At 50.7% G+C, this 19,146-nt stretch overlaps 1 protein-coding gene across 1 annotated transcript in view; it reads left to right on the top strand.

Moving 5' to 3' along the window:
- Nucleotides 1-19,146, top strand: part of TBC1D22A (TBC1 domain family member 22A) — a 273,044-nt gene that overhangs the window by 112,210 nt on the left and 141,688 nt on the right. The gene's annotated exons all lie outside the window — the stretch shown is intronic.

Raw genomic sequence — 19,146 nt, 5'->3', positions numbered from 1 at the left:
AATAGCTTTATTGAGATATAATTTACATGTCATAAAATTCACCCACTTGGAGTGAAAAATTCAGTGGTTTTTAGAATTTTCACCCAGCAGTGTAACCATCGCCATAGTTTAATTCTGGAATATTTCCATCATCCTGAAAAGAAATCGTGTACCTGCCCAATAGTGGTCCCTCCCCTTTCCACTCCACCCCTCCCCTGCCAGCCCCTGGCAATCACGAATCTCCTTTCCGTCTCTGTAAGTTTGCCTCTTCTGGACGTTCCTATAAGCGGCATCATACAGTATGGGGTCTTTCGAGACTTAGTGTGATGTTTTCAAGGGCCATCGTTGTTGTAGCATTAAATTACCAGCACTTCAGTCCCTTTTAGGGCCAAATAACATTTCCTTATATGGACATACCATATTCTAGTTACCCATTGATGGACATTTGGGTTCTTTCTCCTTTTCGGTGATTATGAATAATGATGCTAAGATGCATTAGAGCTGATTGTCTGACTAGATCTTATTTTTGGGGAAACTCGCAGGAGTGGAATCACTGGGTCACATGAAACTCTGTAACCGTTTGAGGAGCTGCCAGCTATTTTCCAGAGCGGCTGTACCGTGTCACATTCCTGCCAGCCATGCAGGGGGGTTCCTTCCGATTTGCCTGCATCCTCGTGTGTGTCACGCTTTGCACAGGGAAGCTCAGTGTGCACGCCCCGTGTCGAGCAGGATCCTGCTGAAGGTGCGTGTTTGTTGTACAATTGGGCCACATGGCTTTTCTAATGGAAATACTTGCTCAGTATGGAGAAATTGGAAACTTTAGACTGTCTGAAGGGCTGGACAGTCCCACTGCTGAGAAGAACACATTTACTTACGTCTCTTCTCTCCGCAGCCGTTCCTTTCATTACGAGCCTTTCTGCCCGCCATGCAGGGGGGGCTGGGGAGAGGCCCCCATGCTCCATCCCATCCTCACCCTTCCTGTGGAAGGGCTTGGTGACAGTCTTGCATCTACTTGGGCTCCATTCTGGTGCCTCGGAATGGACTCATGGTAGCAGCCTTTCAGGTGACCCTGTGGTGAGCCGTCGCCACCTGTCCTGCCCGTGGCCAGACCTCTGAGCCAGCCTGGGCCTCTTCTCCGGGCTGCTGGCTGGAAAGAGAATCCGCTTCAGTGTGTTCCTCTCTCTCTAAGAGCACGTGGGTCCCAGCATCCAGATTCGGCCTGGGAGGAAGGCCTGCTCGGCCTTGAGCCTGCGCGGCCTTTTGCCGCCTGTCCTCTGCATGGGGGCCTGTGTGTGCACCCGTCAGGAGACGGGGTGCAGGCCCACTCTGGCACTCAGAGAACAGCTGTTCTGGTGTCTTTCCTCGAGGTCTTTCATCACCCCCTGCATTTTATTTACGTAGTTGAGAGCATAGTATGTATGAAATTCTGTTTTGTGCTTTTCCCCACTTAACCTCGTAGCACAAGCTTTTCCTGCATTATTAGGAGACCTTTGTAAAGATCATCTCTACCTCCTGCACACAGTGTTCTGCTCAGCTAATGTAGCATAATTCATGAAACCATTCCACTGTTGCTGGATTGTGTTAGGTTTTGTTTGTTTTTACCCCCAGGCATGGTGTAATTTTTAAGTAAAGCCTGTATTTTTCAAACACATTCCTTTTAACAATGTTAAATTTGATTTAAAATTAAGAACCATTATTCTGTCACCTTGAATCGCACAATTTCAGCAGAGGATTATATTTCAGTTTAAGTGTTTTCAGCAAAGTGAAAAACCAGAAGCCTCCCCCCCGCTTTGTCCTCTGCCTCCCCTGTGCTATGTAAATCTAGAAACAGTTCTGACAGGGCACTTTGGACCCACAGCAGGATGACTGAATGTGCTGGGGCCACTCGGGAGGCAGGACAGTGACTGTTGGGGAAGATGAGGGGTGTTTTACAGCTGCTTCTCATGGGCATGTGTAAGCTGTGAGTGATGTGATTTCAGGTCCTTTCCTCTTAAAGTAATTACTCTTAGAGGCAAATATGGAATGGGACTGGAATAATGCATTTACTTCCAGACGTTAAGAATATTTATTTTTATAGTCCTGTGTGGAAGTCAGAATCTCAAGAGCATAGGTTGTTTTTAAACACGTTAATTTTGCCCAGAGACGACATTTTCGCTTGCAGTTTGTGGAGATGGCCGTGTGCTGGAGCCGTACTCCGTGTGCGGTAGGCCGAGGCCATAAAGCCCGCAAGCAGCCGGGACACACAGGACAAATAAAGCGGGACATTTGCTGGGAGCCCAGTGTTCGCAGCACAGTCATTCTCTCGCCCGTTCCCATTATCGGAACAAATTGGGCTTCGAGGGACCGGAAGCGAGACAAGAGCTGCCGCCAGGTTCTCATTGACAAATTACAGTTTTTAGAAATTGTTTTGACTGTCCTTGTTGGCATTTAGCTTTCACCTCATCGCACGTTGTTTTTCCGTGTGTTTCATGACCCAGGGCTGCTGAATGCGTGGCTCCCTTGAGCGTTCCTCGTCCCTCACGTACACGCGTTGTGGTCCACAGTTAATCTCAGAAGCACGAGAGGTAGAGACCAGCGCGTTGGAGTCCAGCGGTTTCCTGTGCAGTTCTAGTTCCTTGTGGGGAAAGCGGAGAGCAGAGGGCCCTGGGAATGCTAGTGGATCAGAGCTGGAGATTATGTGGCCGTATTTTCTGTTTCCAAACATCGTGATGGAAAGAAATGGACTTATTATTGGCAAATTCAGTAACAGGAGAGCTGTGCATCCCAGAAGCTGTCACTGGAGCATTTTGCTAGTTTCCTTCTGGCCTTTTGTCAATGCACTTTTTTCACGTGGTAGCAATCATACTTTGCATGTACGTTTTTTTCCCCCTTCTTCCGCCCGCCCCGAACCCCATGTTTCTCAGTCTAGTTGTGTAGGACACAGCTCCCCAGCCCATGCTGGTGTTATGAGCCTTGCGCTCCCCGGCTGAGGCAGTCGGCCACTCATAGTGGCTCACGGCAGCTCTCGCTGGCTGCCGGCTGCTCACGCTGGCCACCAGCAGCTCCTGGTAGCACACGATAGCCCACAGCAGCACACGGCAGCCCACGGCAGCCAACCTCCGGCTGCTCACGGCAGCCCAGCTCCAGGGAGAGCAGTTATTCACAATCTTAGCTGTAGAGGGCGCAGCTCACTGGCCCATGTGGGATTTGAACAGGTGACCTCAGCGTTAGGAGCACAGCACTCCAACCACCTGAGCTACCGGGCCAGCCCTACATGCACATTTTAATACTGCTTTTTGTTTAATATATTAGCATTTTCCAAAGTTGTCGTAACACAATACTTCCAATAACAGGTAGGAAAGCTAGGCAGAAGATCAACAAAGATCTAGAAAAAGACTAAATAAACAAATTGAAAACCTGCTAGACTGAACGGACGTCTGCAGAGCGCTGCGTCCAACAGCAGCAGGGTACATTTTCTTCTCAAGTTCATGTGGAACAGTCTCCAGGACAGACTATATGCTTGCTAGGCCATAAAACAAGCCTGAGTACATTTGAAAATATGGAAGTCGTGCAAAGCGTGTTTTCTGACCACAGTGACATTAAGTTAGATATAAATAACAGGACAGTTGAAGAAATGCACATGTATGTGAAAATTTCAAAACACAACCATAAATAAGCAATGTGTCAGAGAAGAAATTCTAAGGAAGATGAGAAACGACTTTGATGTGAATGAAAGTGAAAATGAAGCACACCAAACCTTAGGGGATGCAGCTAAAGCAGTGCTCCAAGGGAAATTCATAGTTGTATTAAAAAAAAAATCTCACATCAGTAACTTTTCAAGTTCAGAAACTAGAAAGGAAGGACAAACTGAACCCAAAACAGACAGCTGGAAAGAAATAAAGACGAGAACAGAAGTAATGAAACAGAGAAGAGAAAAACGACAGAAAAATGCATCCAAACTGAAGTTGGTTCTTCAAAGCTGTCAACAAAATTGACAGACCTTTAGCTAGACCAACCTAGGAGGGAAAGAGAGAAGACTCAAATTACTGAAATCAACAGCATTGATGGAATGCTATGGACAGCTCTCCAAATTAGATAATGTAGATGAAATGGAGATATTCCTAGTAAGACACAAATTATCTGTGATGATTAATTTTGTATCAACTTGATGAAGCTCTGGTGCCCACTTGTTTGGTCAACCACTAGTCTAGATACTGCTGTGATGGTATATTTTACACGTGATTAACATTTAAATTAGTAGTTTTTGAGTAAAGCAAGTTACCCTGCACAATGTGGGTGGGCCTCATCTAATCAGTTGAAGGCCTTAAGAATGAAAACTGAGATTTCCTGAGGAAGAAGAAATTCTCGTTAAGACATAGAAACCCTGCCTGAGTTTCCAGCCTGCTGGCTTGTCCTACAAAATTCAGACTTGCCAATCTCCATAATTGTGTGAGCCTATTCCTTAAAATAAATCTCTTTCGATATATGTATTTATATATGTATATATTAACCTATCCATATCAGTATTTATATGGATATACGAGGTCTGACAATTAAGTTTATGAACTCACTGCAACAACGTTGCTAACCTTTTTTGATATCAGAGGGATTATTTATTATGAATTTGTACCAACTGGACAGTTAGTTAACCAAGTTTACTATTTGGAAGTGCTGAAAAGGCTGTGTGAAAAAGTTAGATGACCTGAGCTTTTTGCCAAAAATTCATGGCCCTTGCATCACAACAATGCACTAGCTCACACAGCACTGTCTGTGAGGGAGTTTTTAGCCAGTAAACAAAGAACTGTATTGGAACACCCTCCCTACTCACCTGATCTGACCCCCAGTGACTTCTTTCTTTATCTGAAGACAGAGGAAATATTGAAAGGAAGACATTTTGATGACATTCAGGACATCAAGGGTAATATGACTACAGCTCTGGTGGCCATTCCAGAAAAAGAGTTCCAAAATTGCTTTGAAGGGTGGATTAGGTGCTGGCGTCAGTGCATAGCTTCCCAAGGGGAATACTTCAAAGGTGACTGTAGTGATATTCAGCAATGAGGTGTGTAGCGCTTTTTCTAGGATGAGTTTATAAACTTAATTGTCTGACCTCGTATATAAGAGCAAGATGTATAAGAGGTTGATTTAATAATTTAAAAACTTTCCACAAACAAAAGCCTAGGACCAGATGACTTCACTGCTGAAGTCTACCAAACATTTAACAAAGAACACCACTCTTTCACAGACTCTTCTAAAAATAGAATGGAAGGAACAATTTTCGGTTAATTCTACGAGGCCAGAATTATCTTGATACCAAAACAACACAATGACATCACAAAGAAAGAAAACCACAGACTAATATCTCGTGTGAAGATAAATGTAACAATTTTCAATGAAATACTAGCAAACTGAATGTAACAACAGAGTAAAAGGATTATGCATGACAAATGGGGTTTATCCCAGGAATGCAAGGTTGGTTTAATATATCAACATCCATGAGTGTAATACACTATATTAACAGAATAATGGACAAAAACCACATAATTATTTCAGTTGATGCAGTAAAAGCATTTGACAGCATTCTACACCCTTTCATGATAAAAACACTCAACAAACTAGGAATAGAAGAACTTTCGGTAATAAAGAGCTTCCCTGGATGACTTTCATTCTATTCTTCAAAGATCAAGGAGAAAATCGACTTATTTTTACAAAATAGAATAAGATTCATTCTATCTTATAACTACCATAGAGGTTTGTTGGACCTTTTTATAAGGTATATTGTCAGATCTTAATGATCTTAACTTTTTTCTGTGTCTTAAGACATTTTGCAATTTTACTTTCCTAGGAATTATTTTTATCATTACTCATCAATTATTTCTAACTATGGTTAAAAAAAATAAGACTGAAACGAGATTTTATGAAAGAGTTGGGTCATCTAGGCCAGGGGTGTCCACACTGCGGCCCGCGATCCATTGTTAATTGGCCCAAAGCAAATTCCAAAAATATGTTTAGTTTACTTAAATAAACCAGGTGAGGCAATACGTACTTCACCTCGAGTGAGTGGCCCGGCTGTTTGTGTATTTTACCGCATATGGCCCTTGGTAAAAAACGTTGAAAAAAGTTTGGACACCCCTGGTCTAGGAGAATTGTTTAACAGTGAAACAAACCATCCCTCTTACACGATCCTTCAGTTTCCTTACTGTGTTTTCTAAATGAGTCCATTACCTTTCAAGAAAATATGAAAGAAATCTGGGGACACTTTTGTCATCGTTTTGTTTGTTTTTATTTTTTTAAGCTTTTGTTGAAAACAGTAGAGAATTTAGAATTCTTTATTTTGCACTCGTAACGACAAAGAGAGGAAAACTGGCAGAGGAAGACTTTGGCCTGTTAGATTAGAAAGTGAGATGGGAGCTGCTCTGGAGATACTAACGACGATGGTGAAACTGGTTATATAAGCAGCTTCTCACTGAGTCTTCAGCTGACAATACCTTCGATGAATTTTCTCAAACTCAGGCATCAGCGAGGGAAGGACAGTTCTCAGGATGTGAAGGAAACTCATTCCTCATCCAAGTAGTCATTCAACAGGGAAGACTTCATCCCATAGTGTTTTGTGACAAGAACATGGTCCATCCCTTCTGCTAAGAAGATGCGTGGCAGCATTCTTTCATCTCTCATGGTGCTGTGGCTCCAACTTGGAGATAAACGGTCAGTGCTGGAAGCAGGTGTGTGTTCAAGAGGCGACCATTGGAAGGGGTGAAGAGGAAGATGTAGAAATGAAAAAGCACTGGCTCGCTCCATCAGCATCACTGGTGTTCCCACGTCTGAAAACCCTTTGCAATTCTGCAGCAGAGACGGTGGCTGCCCTCGCTGCATCCAAATCGTATGCCACAATTCCCAAAGGACTGCATTCTGAAAACAAATAGAAGAGCTAGAGGTGACAAGTTGAAACTTAGGAGAAACATATGTGAAATCTAGAATTGATGGTTTCTACAAAGTTAGTGCCAGAAGAACCAGAAGTCCTGACACACTGGGAACCTCCAGAGATGACCCTGTAACCAGGAAAAGGTGGGGGGAGTTTCTAACAAAGGTGTTCTTCACCCTCACTTTAGTCTTCATTCTATAAATTATTTGTCAGATGACTTAAATTACATAAAAATGAAAAGGTCCTGTTGGATTCAGATGACAGACGGTGATTTTTCCTGGAATGCTCTGGGTTCTTGTGCTGCCAGTGAGGAGTATCTTGGTGGTCCGCTGGGGTGTCTGAGAGCCTTGTAGAAATGGGGGTTTGAGTCAGTGCAAGTCAGTGACAGACGGACGGAAGGAGCTCTGCACCACCTCTGCTGTGGCCGGACTCCTGAAAGCACTGATGGTCCCGGGTCTTGTTTCCCAGTCCGTGCACGGCCGAGAGAGCTCACATGCCTTCTGAATTCAGGGCAGGCAGGGGCTGACGGCTGGCGGACTCGGAGCCCCTGGGAGTTGGTGCTCGGCTGGATGGAGCGGGCTCCAGTGGGCCACGTGCTCGCCGGCCGGGGCTGTGTGCTTGGCTGGTAGCCAGCTGGCTTTTCAAATTTCAAAACTGGTGCTGTGGTAAGTTGGCTTGAACTACCTGGACCTGGAAGGTGGCGCCTTTCTCTTCTTCCCTCTCCCGGGAAGGAAATGAGACCTGGAGTTAATTGTTTTAGCAGAAATGCCCACTCCAGAAATGCCCATACATAAAAACAACGCTGTGTGTATGTTTAACCTTTAAAGGACGCGAAGCTCATTAAGCTGACACACGGTCAGGGTCATGGGCCTTCCCGCAGGGTGGACCAGGCCTGGGAGAAGCCCACATGCCACGGTTCGTCGTCCTTCGTTTGGAAACCGGGCTGCCCTGCCTGCTGTCCCCATGAAGTACCAGTAATGGAGCCATCTTTGTGTGTGTGACTTTTTTGTCTTCACTTTGTCTTGAGGTGTTTTTTCCATTCTTTATAAAGATGCTTCTTGACTCCTGAAGGCCCCAAGTTTCACCACTGCTGTTTATTTCTTTGGGGACGTTTCGAGGACTCTGTTGTTGGTAACTAGGAATGGCGACTCTGGTTCCCCCATTTCGGCCGCTTAGCTGTGCCCTTGATGTCAGCCGTCTAAGGTTTTGCTTCAGTAATCAGAGCTGAGCAGTGAAGTTCCGACACACTGAAGTTAAGAGCCGCGCGGGGTCCGGAGGGTGCCTGCAAACCCCTGTGCATAGAACCTGTGCAGCCCAGCAGCTTCACCCCGGGGGTGCTCTTCCAGCAGCTTGTCAGGAAACCGTCGGCCTCCCAGAGACTTCCTGCCCAGACATCGTGCTTTCTGTGACTTTGCTGTTCTAAACAGATCTGTCCCAAACAGAAAGGAAAATCAATTTAATTACTTATGAGACTTTACCTTAAGGGTGAATGAATTACGAGGAAAAAATGAAGTATCTATCACCGGTAAGTTTATTTCCGGGCTGAATAGTAGAGATTAATGCTGTTCTGAAGATTCAGGGTCGGTCAATCAATGGAAGTAGAGCGCACAGGTGCCCTTACCTGGGCCCGCAGGTGGCTAAGCACCCTGTTTCTGGGGCCCAGTGGAGAGGGAACTGGGGTGCCCATAGCAGTGGGAAATGGCATTGAACAGAAGCCAGAGGACTGCACAAGTGTCAGGGCAGAAGAATTGTGGAGGAGGAGAGAGCTAATTACAATGAACGTAATTATGAGGAGAGACACGTCCTCTGAAGGGAGCTGTGCTCTCGCGATCGGTGTGTGCGCGCCTGTGGCCTGGCCTCCCTGCTGTCCTTCTCGGTAACTGAGGAGCCCGGACCCCACACCTCAGAAGCCCGAGGGGCGGGCCTGCAAAGGCCCTGGCCAGCCGTCCCCAGCCAGGGCAGAGAGCAGCTTGGTGGCTTCTCTCCACATGACACAAAGTTGAGGCTTATCTGACTGAACAGAAACCTGCTCAGGATGAGAGTTTCTCGTAGTGGAGGCTTTAGGTGTTTCGTGTCAAGGACGTAAGTACAGAGTACTGAGCGTGCTGCTCGCCGGGACCGAGCGGGGTTGTGATCGAAAGGGGAGAGTAAACCGCTCCTCCCGTCCGCTGCTTGTGTGTTCTGCCTGACCTGTTAGAGATCATCGATCGATTGGCCAGGCTATTCACCTGCCTACCTGCCTGTCTGCCTACCTGCCTGTCTGCCTACCTGCCTGCCTGCCTACCTACCTGCCTACCCACCTGCCTACTTACCTGTCTGCCTACCTACCTGCCTGCCTGCCTGCCTACCTGCCTGCCTACCTGCCTGCCTGCCTGCCTGCCTACCTGCCTACCCGCCTGCCTACCCACCTACCTGCCTGTGGACCTCCCTACCTCCCCACCTGCCTAAGGGACCTACCTCCCTTTTCACGTGTATAATTCAGTGACTTGTGGTGAACTCACAGAGTTGTGCAGCCATGCTCTGAGCAGCCAAGCCTTTTCAGAATCGGTGGTGACTTTGGTTCTTAAAAGTCCGCATGGGCTCCCTGTCTTCTGGTCTGCTTGCACAGAGTTCATTCTGCAGATGTATGAAATCGCTCGGGGTCGCAGGCTCTGGAATGTGGAGCTGTGTGAGATCCCATCCTTGCTCTCAGTTCTGATTTCAGGAGGCTAAATGGTGGTTTATTGCAGTCAGCCATTCTGTTGTCGCAAGGAGCTGGACAGACAGGTGGTGTTAGTTGTGACAGTGGCGGTGGCAGCCGACCTTTATTAGCACTTAGCCGGGAGCTCTGAAAGAACTTTTCTTGTTGTTTGATCGCTACCCATCTTGCAAATCAGCAAGCTGAGGCACAAAGAGATGAAATAAGTTGGTCAAAGCCTTGAAGCTACTAGTTGTCAGAGCCAGGACCCCAGCCCCGGCTGTCTCCCTCTTCTCCCTCTGTGCTGCTGGCATCTCGTGGGGTACTGGTGTCAGTACCTCCAGGCCACTGCGTGTGTCCTGGGCTCTGGTTCTCACTCAGCGTCCTCCTTCCACCCGTTCCCTGTGGGCGGGCGCAGGGCAGAGACACGGTGGGGTTCCCGTCTGCATGGTCCTTACTGGTGAAATCCTGACTCCTGCCCTCGGTGAGTGGCTGGGCTTGCCCCGTGGGCTCTGGCAGTGCCCTGAACAGGAGGAGGTGAGACGCAAGGACGGGGACAGCTTGTCTGTGCTCATTGGGTGAAGTGAGCGTCCTCTCTGACTGACACGTCGTCCGCTCCCATTAGAACCTGCTCTGCTACTCGGAACGGCAGGAGGGAGACCCAGGACGGAGGACGATTTCGTGGTTACAGCACCACTGCCGTTCTCTGGAATGCTGCCTGGTTGGCAGAGCAGCTTTGTTAGCGGCTCGGGGCAGTACCAACCCTTCTTCCTCATTTCCCCCCTTAGAGGTGTGTCCACCCCCCCGAAAGTGAGGGAGGGGAGTGTTTGGGTTGAATCTAACCCAGCAGCTGCATTGAGGTTCATTTTCTCTGCCAGACGGGCCAGCCTCAGCTCGTGCTCTGTAGCCACTGTCCTCTCAGCCCAGCCCGGGTAGTGGGTCCCTGCTCGGGCCACTGAACTGTGGACGCTTCGCTCTAAACAGTGTTTGTTCCCCTCCCGGCCTGCGAAGGAAGAGGGAGTGTCCAGAGCAGACTGACGCTTGTCCCACAAGACCGAGTGTGGCCAGCGAGCCCTGGGGCTGGGAGACACGTGTCCCTGACGCGCAGGCCTGGTGTCCCCGTCCCTCTGCAGTTCAGGCAGGCCTGTGGGCCTCGGAGGACTCTCTCCCTTCTTATCTGGTCAGATGGGAGCTTTGAGACTGGAAAGTCTGATGAGAGCAGATGACAGCGCTCAGATCCAGGGACAAAGGCGTCGCCAGACTGCTGTCCAGACAAGCGCTCGGCACGTGCCCAGGAAGGCTCGCGGGCGGCAAGCTCGGGGCTCGCTTTGATGCGGTGAGAGGTGTCACCGGCAGTTTCACTTGGGGACGAATGTGCTGCAGCGTGCAGTCAGCACCTGCTCCCCTGTTAGCGAGACACACCCCAGGACTGAGCCCTGGGCCCCTCGCTCCAGCTCGCCCTGAGCCGTGGGCTCGGCTGGTGGGGTGCGCTCTGAGACCCTCACTGGCGGTTCCCCCGCAGCGCCCTCCCCCTCCTGTTGTGTTGGCAGATGCTGCCCCAGGGCGTTGGGTGAGACAGTGAAGCTGCCCCTCTCCCTGCCCTGTTTTTGGTGCAGTCCGGGTGTGGAGTCATTTTCTTGGGCGGGCGTATTGAACAGCGGCCTTCCCCGGGAGGAGCAGGCCTCCAACCGAGGGTATAAGGCCGAGGGCCTCTGGGGCCGGCCAGGCAGAGGCCGTGGTGGAGGCCTGTGGGGCCGGGGGACTTGGTGAGGAGTTAGGGCACGGCCGGGGCACGTCTGGACTGCGTGTCACTGCTATGGGCCTCTGTGGCGTCTCAGAGGGATGCAGTCCCATCACTGCGGTGGGCAGGCGGACACGTGCCCTTGCAGGAGGGGCGATTCGCCCATCAGCGGGTTGTCCCCAGTCCCCATTTTCTCAGGGCTGCTTTGCTGTGGCACCTTCACTCGGGTCCTTGTCATTCACTCGGCTTAGGCGTGTGTGTGAGCTGGATGGTAAGCGCGGCCGGAGGCCGTGGTCCTCAGAGCACAGCCACTGGGCGGTCCTGGTGCTGAGGTTACGCCCTGCCCTCCTGTGTCACGGGGTGGTCGGGCAGCCCAGCCTCTGTCCTCCTCTCACAGGTGCGGAAGTAAGTGCACGAGCGCAGGTGCCCAGAGCCCGGCCCGGAGCCTCGGTCCTCAGGTGCTTGTCCAGGTCACAGCCTTGTCACAGTTGTTTAGATTTCAGCATTTGTCAGGGCCTCGTGGAGGCCGTGACTGGTGTTCACCATTTGTCCGCAAGTCTGTCTATATGTCGCATGTCCTGCTTTGGTTCATATGTTGACTCCGCCCTGTGGGTGTAACCTCCTCTTCCCCCCCCTCCCCTCCCCTCCCCTCCCCCCTCCCCTCCCCTCCCCCCCTCCCCTCCCTTCCTCTCCCCTCCCCCCCCCCCCCCCCCCATCTCTAACCATATCTATCTCTGTACACCTACGTCTGAGGTCCATAGATTTATCTATGTCAGGCTTGGGGGGTGGGCTGGGGACTTGTGCCCAAGGAACGTGGCCCGAGGTCATGATGACAGGCTGGCCCTCTGCATTGTCAGCCTGTCCAGCAGCTTGGCTCTTCGCTCAGGTGCTTCCGCCATGACCCTCCATTCTGGGCTAACTTGTGAGACCTGATCCTTTAGCTCTTTCTTCTCAAGAGAGATGCAGAAATTACCAGGGCTTTTAGAATCCTGCTGTCACCTGATAACTTCGCCTTTTAGTGGCAGTTGAGAGACAGGGACGACACCTTTCTTAAGGGCGGTGTGTAGGAAACGTGCCTTTGGAGGGTGAGAGTGTCAGAGATGAGCAGGAGAGATGGGCAAAATCAAGCAAGGAAAACCAGAGACTGCTCATCTCCAAATAAAGTGACGTGGATGAGAGAAGACAAGAAATCAAGGCTCTTGAGCAGGACAGCCCTCCATTTGCACTTTAGCTCTTAAATGGACCAGGTGACAGCCATGCTTTTCCTTTCCTTTTAGGTAGCTCCACTCCAGAGCAGACTTTGATGAAGAAACAGTAGCAGGTGTTTCTAAGGAACTCTGGAGTGAGCGCATGACCATGACACTGCCGGGGTCCTCATTCTTCCCACCCCTTCAGGATTTTCCCACGCGGACAGGCCTCCCCACCCTGCCTTGGGCGTGGGCACCGCTTTGCTCGTCAACCTCACTGTGACTTTCTAACTCCTGCTGTGCGCTGGCCTGTAACCGCTGTGCAGTCTGTTCTGCAGGGTGGTTTGTGCTCCGCTGGGATCGGAAACCTTTGATGCAGCATAGAGGGGTCTCCTCTCTGTGGGCTTTGTCCCCGTGGGGCTGAAGCTGCAACTTCTCAAGGGGGAAGGAAGAATAGTCATTTAAACAGCCCTTCCTGCTGCTAAGAGACCCCGTGAGACAGATAAAGACTGCACCTTTGGCCATGGAAGCATTTTCGTCCTGCAGACGCCACCAAACACAGGCAGACACATACGGGCTGTAGACGTCTGAACATTCAGGAGCGGCACGTCCCAGGCGTGCTTCCTGTGTGCAGATTCAGCCCCATGCACTGGCAGACACAGACGTGTGTGTGCACACATGCACACACGCATGCGCGTGCACACACGTCACACTGCTTAGATAATGTGAGCGGTGTGTCCCCAGTTCACTGGGGGAGCAGGTGCCCTGGAGGGAGAATGAGATGGTGCCATGAGTCCCAGGTTCTCTCACCTGGCCCATCTGTAAACCGCAGTGAGAGGTGAGGACACACCTGTTTGTAAAGCACGTCGACTCAGTGAGTCAGTCATTTCATCCGATGTTCTGAGTGAGAGTGAACACTCTGAGGTGGCCCTAAGGTCCAGCCAGCCTGAGGGCCCGAGCGGAGGCTCACGTGACCAGAGAGGTGACATGCCAGCGGTGATGGCCCAGGTCCTATAGGACGTGTGAGCCATTAGGAGGATGTTGGCTTCTCATCTGGAAGACAGGCTTCTAAGGAGAGGGTTAACGTGCCTTCACTTGTTAAGGGTCACATGGGGAACGTGCTGAGGATGGGTGGAAGGGAACAGCTGGGTGGATTCAGGGAGACTGGTCAGCTCACTGAGCTAATCCCGGTGACGGTGGTGGCTTGGAGCAGGGCGGTAGCAATCAGTGGTTGGGTCTGACTGGTTGGAAACAGGCCTAAAAGGGTTTGCTGATGGATGGGTTGGATGAGGTGAGAGAGAGTGGCAGAGGGTGATCCCACTGTTTGCCCTCACTAACGAGAAGGTGGAATCGCTGCTGCCCAGGAAGACCGGTGGGGGTGGGGGTGAGGGTGGGGGTGGGGCCTTGGCTGGACATTAGGAGTGTGGTCTTGGATGTGAACCATTCGCGTTGCCTGTCAGACACCCCAAGCACCCAGCGGTACTGTCTTTGCTGTCTCCTCCGCTGGAGCCGATGCTTAGGGCCCTTTTCCAGGTCTTTGTGTCCACCAGGAAATGCAGGACTGCCCTGGGGGCAGGTGGCCAGGTGTGGCCCGCTGCTCCCGCTTTCCTGCCTCCTGCAAGGGTCAGAGCCAGCTCTGTTCTGGGAGCTTCTGTTCCTCATTTCCTATGTGGGCTCATTGAAATCACGGCAGGAGCGGGGCCCAAGGAGATGAGAGAGGTGCCGCTTTTATTCCGTGTAATAGTGCTTGCAGACATGCGCAGACAAGGGCAGAGTCGGTGTGAATGCTGATCAAGCAGAGAAGGCACCTCTACGCATCCTGCCTCTTCTGGACGCTGCGTCTGTGAAAAGGCAGGAACAATGGCAGAGCTGCTCACTGCAGGGCCCTGCTGTGTTTCTCTCTGGTTTACACGTGGAGTTTTAGTTCTTTTGCTCTCTGTCTAGAGATATTTGGCTCACTCACACTCCTCGTAAGTATCTAGGGTGTGGGTTGGTTGTGAGGTGTGTGAGCCGACGTGCGTATCTGATCTGTGTGTACAAACAGCCTAGCGGTTTTCCAGTTTTCATCTGTTCTGTACACACAGTCTTGGGCCTCCCTACCATTTGCTTCTCTGCCGTAGACTCGCCATCTGCAAAACAGAGACGGTACTTTCAGTTTTCCTTCTCGCTGGGAGACTAATGATGGAGTACATTCATAGAGCGTGAAGTCCTTGAAATGAAATCACAAAGTACGTGTGCATTAGTATTGTAGCTCTAATGGTATTTATATTTAAATCATTATTATTGCAATAATAATACACCATTTTGCCAATAAAACACAAAGCCACTTCAGAAAGAACATTCTAAAACGAGAGCATTTTCTGGGGCTGGGCAGCAGCGTATAATTCGGGGCCTTCACAGTGGGTTTCGTGGTTCATGTATTATGTATTTCCAAAGACTGCGTGGGGGCTGCGGCGTTGCCCAGGGCCGTGACGATGCGGGACGAGCCAAGGATTGGATGCTGGGTAGACTCGGTCACGTCGCACTCGGGTGGGGACCGTCGCCCGCCTTTGGTGCTGGTTTTGATCCCGCTGAGCTTGACTTTGTGATAATGTGTCGTTAGGGCCCAGCGCCTTTTGTCAGCTATCCAGTTACAGCAGAGATGTACAGTGGGCGAGCGGCTCAGTGGTGACTGATGGCTGTTTTCTTTCAGATCCATGCAAAATGCATAAACCTGATTTATAACCAATGGAATTTTGCTGCTCGAAGCAAAAGGCTCATGTGCGGAGCTTTGTTTGTTAGGCAGTGTCTTCTCTCAGTGTCCTGACACTCTGGTCCCTGGGGATGTGCAGCCCTGAGCCTGGAGGCCGTGGAGAGGAAACGGGGAAGCAGCCCGGACCCTTCTTTCGTGTCTCTGGAAATCACATCTGGCTCCCTGCAGTTGGACCAAGTGTTGCATTAAGAGCAGAAGTCCGTGAGAGGCTGTTTGTTGTTCTGAAAACAAGGTGTGTTCTCCGGGGCCGCACAGCACGGGGCACGTGGACGGCCAGTGGGTACACGCCACTGGGGGCTCCGTGAGCTGCGTCAGGTCCCGGCGGCCACCCACACGCCCTGGACGCTGTGTAGCCCTGTGTCCACCTGCAGCTGCTCCTCTAAAGCTTTCTCCTTGGTCGGCTCCAGGACGAGGCCCTCCTGGGTGGCCACCCCGGTCCCTCTCCCTTCCTGCCTGTCGTCTCCGGTCCTGGGCCGTCCGTGTTCTCTCCCCACCTCATTCTCTGCTTGGGTGACCTCTGGCATGTTGGTGGCGTCACCACTCCAGGTACTTAGACATCCACCAGTGGCTTTTAGTGGGTTCACACACCTCCCGAAACTCTGCCAAAATGTCTTTCTCGGGAAAGGAGGCATAGTTTTCATTGCATTGGGACGGGGGAGAGCTGACCTGCAAGGTTAAGACCTAATGCTCTCAGATGTCAAACTCTGAGCCCACCCCTGCCCCCGAGCCCCACTCCTGTGTGTTCACCTGGCTCCTTGGCATCTCCTCGAAGATGCAGTAAACCATCTACTATTGGGGCACAGGTGGCATCATGCCACTCCTGTTGCCTGTCTGTGTTCTTTGGCTCCGGGCACCTGGCCTGCCTCCCAAGGCTGAAACCTGGAGTGACCCTGGAATTCTGTCGTGCCCCTGGTCCTGCTGCGCCCGGCTCCTGAAACCCTGTGCTCCTCAGCGCGTCCCATCCTGAGCTCACTGCTCGGCTGGTGTCGTCTCCTGCTGCCTGCTCTGGCCTCACTGCTCAGCGCCCTCCTGGGCCGTGTCTGGGACACGCTTTCGTCCTGTCTGATCTGACCAGCCCGCCTCTGCCCAGTGCCTCATGAGGCCCCACTGCTGTCACTGGGAGGCCAACCCAAGTTAGCAGCACCCAGGGGCATCCTGTGGGTGTCGCTGTGGCCCTGCCACCATCACCGCCCTCGTCAGCCTCATGAATTCCACCCTCCAGGGCCCCAGTCACAGCAGCAGCACTGCAGGCGCTGCTCAGAGGTGCGCTGTCCTCCCAGGAGGGCGGCCATTGCCCTCCGTGGACCTCCGGGCATTTCCTCACCCTTTGTCTGTCTGGGGAACCCCTGTGATTGTCACTGGGCCCTTAGCACCATGAGTGGTGGTGGCTTCTTTGAGCATCTGCGTGCTCCGCCCGGCCCAGGACAGCAGCTCTCCAGGTGCCGTTGGACCCAACAGCTTTTGTGTGACTGCTTGTCTGACACCTTTGCTTGTCAGCAGGAAAGGCTGACCCTGCTCCTGGTCTCCTGGGACCCTCACCTGCAGTTCTGTAGTGGACGTGGTCATTTACTTTTTGTGTCCCCCTCGAGATGCTCAGCTCTTTGGGGGCTGGCTCGTGTCTGTGAGACTCTGCGGCCCTGGGGTCAGGGCACAATGGCAGGGCTGGCGCTTCACCGACGTGTGATGGGCAACGGAGGAAAGGCACGATGCCCCAGCACGAGGGCTGGCCCGTGGGGTCGGCAGGTGTGCTTCTGACCCCTCGGGCTGTCGGCCTGGCCTGTGTGTGAGAGGCGCTCACGGGGCGCTGACGGCTTCAGGCAGGGCCGGCTCCCAGGTGGAGAGCCATGGCCCCCATCTGTCCCTCCTCCTCCTCACCCCCTTCTCCACTGTGTGGTCACCTTCAGGACGCTGCGTAAAGTCTGCGTATGTCAGTGAGAGGCTCTGCTTTTCAGCCTGGGCCCCTCAGCCGCCGTGCAGGTCATGGTTTCTAGCAGAGTCTTAGGCACACAGTGGGAGGACGAGGTGTGTGAGGGCAGCCTGCCCGCCTCGGGCGCCCTTCCCGGCTGTGCCCAGGTGTGAGCCCACGGGTATGGGCTGTTCTCGGCCGCACGGTCTTTAGTTCCGTGCCTGGTTTTTTTTAGAGGTTCTTCCAGGGTTTCCAGTATACATCTTTAACTTGTCACAGTCTGCCTGCAAATAACATTTTACCATGTGACATGTGGGGTAAAACTTGACAGCAGCCTGCTTCTGTGTCCTCTTGCTTGACCTCTGTTACTTGCATATGTTACACACCCACCATGCAGTGTTCTAAGTGTTGCTTTTGAAAACTAATGATCTTTTCTGTTTTTTACACAGACTTTTAATTTTAGAATAGTTGTGTAGAAAAGTGGAAATAGCGTGGTGGGTTTCCATTTTCCTCTGCCGTCAACGTTTTACGTTTGTCTCAGCTAAGGAGCCGGTGTTGATACATGATCATGACCTGCATTTAGATTTCCTTAGTTTTCTCTGCTGCTCTTCCTGTTCCAAGACTCCGTCCAGGACGCCACGTGGCTTTCCAGTGTCACGTCTCCTTAGGTTCCTCTGGACGGGACAGTTCCTAGTGCCCCTGATAGTTTGAGTACTTGCAGGTATATTGTGTATATTGTAAAATATCCCTACATTTGGGTTTGTCTGCTGTTTTTCTTGTAATTAGACTTGGGTTATGAGTTCTGGGAGGAATAGCAAAAACTTAAGTGCCCTTCTGATCACACCCCGTCAAGGGCACATGCTGTCAGCGTGACTTACCGTTGTCGGTGTTGCCCTCGGTCTCCTGCTGGGGGCGTGTTTGTCAGGCTTCTTTACAGTTAGCGTTTTATTCTCCCGTGTCCATTCTGTCCTCTATGCAAGGACGTCACAGTGTGCCCACACTTGTGTCCCACCTCCGTGATGACAGTGTCCACATACGTTATTGGGAATTCTTCTGTATGAGAGATTTGTCTGTTTTCTCTGTTCGTTCATTTATTCAATCATTTGTGTGAACAGGGACTCCTAGATATTTATTTTATGCTTTGGGGGATAGTACAGTTCTGCATTATCTCTTTCGTTGCTCAAATTGTTTCAGCTCTTTTGGTCTTTTGGTTGGTGCCTGGGTCTTTCTGACGCCCCCCCCCCCCATCATTGTGTGTGTGTGTGTGTGGGGGGCGGGCGGGCATTTCTCCAAATGGACACCGAGCTCTGTATGCCTAGTGTACTCGTTGTCAGTTGTCTTTTAAGTAAATGGAAGCATATACCATGCTCATGGATAGGAAGAACTAACATCGTTACAATGTCCATACCACCTAAAGTAACCTATGGATTCAGTGCAATCCCTGTCAAATACCAATGGCATTTTTCACAGAACTAGAACAAATAATCCTAAAATTTATATGGCACCACAGAAGACCCAGAATAGCCACAGCAACCTTGAGAAGTAACAAAATTGGAGGTATCGTGCTATCTGATAGCAAACTATACTACAAGTCTATAGTAATCAAAACAGCATGGTACTGGCAGAAAAACAGACACATAGCATATGTGGTCAATATATGGTCAATATGGCATATACGGTCAATTAATCCAAGATGAAGGAGGCAAGAATATACAATGGTAGTCTGTTCAATAAATGGTGCTGGGAAAACTAGACAGACACATGCAAAAAAGTGAAACTAGACCACCTCCTTACACCGTATACAAGAACTAACTCAAAATGGATTAAAGACTTAAATATAAGACCTGAAACCATAAAACTCCTAGAAGAAAACATAGGCAGTAAACTCTCTGACATCACTCTTAATATTTTTTTTCTGATCTATCTCCTTGGGCAAGAGAAACAAAAGAAAAAATAAAAAGTTTTTTCACAGCGAAGCAAACTATCAATAAAACGAAAAGACAACG

This window comes from Rhinolophus sinicus, chromosome 1 (genome assembly GCF_057876585.1).
Source record: "Rhinolophus sinicus isolate RSI-liver-muscle chromosome 1, RSI-T2T, whole genome shotgun sequence".
In the NCBI taxonomy this organism is placed as follows: domain Eukaryota; kingdom Metazoa; phylum Chordata; class Mammalia; order Chiroptera; family Rhinolophidae; genus Rhinolophus; species Rhinolophus sinicus.
Note: the sequence above shows the minus strand (reverse complement) of the source record. Positions and strands in the feature narration are given on the sequence as shown.